The sequence below is a fragment of the Penaeus monodon genome, chromosome 19 (genome assembly GCF_015228065.2).
Source record: "Penaeus monodon isolate SGIC_2016 chromosome 19, NSTDA_Pmon_1, whole genome shotgun sequence".
NCBI classification, from domain to species: domain Eukaryota; kingdom Metazoa; phylum Arthropoda; class Malacostraca; order Decapoda; family Penaeidae; genus Penaeus; species Penaeus monodon.
Window position 1 is genome coordinate 6,565,916 of NC_051404.1, and position 557 is coordinate 6,566,472.

The following is a 557-nucleotide window of genomic DNA, read 5'->3' on the forward strand; positions in this document are numbered from 1 at the left end:
TTAATTTTAAAGCATATCGGTATTATGTTTGTACTAATTATCGTTATGATTGTGTGTCACATTTCACTGCTGAGTAGGCTCTCTCAGTCTTTTTTAGGTTTCCCGGGCCCTTGCGCTTCGGTATCTAAATTTTTGCTCCCGAATTTTATTTCTTCATCACACAATTGTTCCTAGTATGACCCTTAGCCTTTTTGTGTTTTTCTATTTCCCATCTGTTACCTTTTCCCACCCCGTCCTCTTTAAACCGGGCCCCACTAACCCCCTTTTTTTTAATTCTCCTAAGTATTTTTCTTCCCCAAACTTATCTCTTAAGCTGACTCCCAGATCTACCCTTTCCCTTTCCTTTCTAGGGGAATTTTAGTTTCTCTGTAAAACTTGGGGTTGACTCCAAAGATTTTCCCCTTTAAACGAGAAAGAAACCTTTCATTTGCTAAAGTGCTGAACCAACTTAGTCTGATGTGTTTTTTATTTGTTTTATGTGTTGCCAACCTTCTAGCTCTTTTCTTTGGACAGTATCTTTCAAAGACCTCGGCGTTTTAAAACACACATACACACAA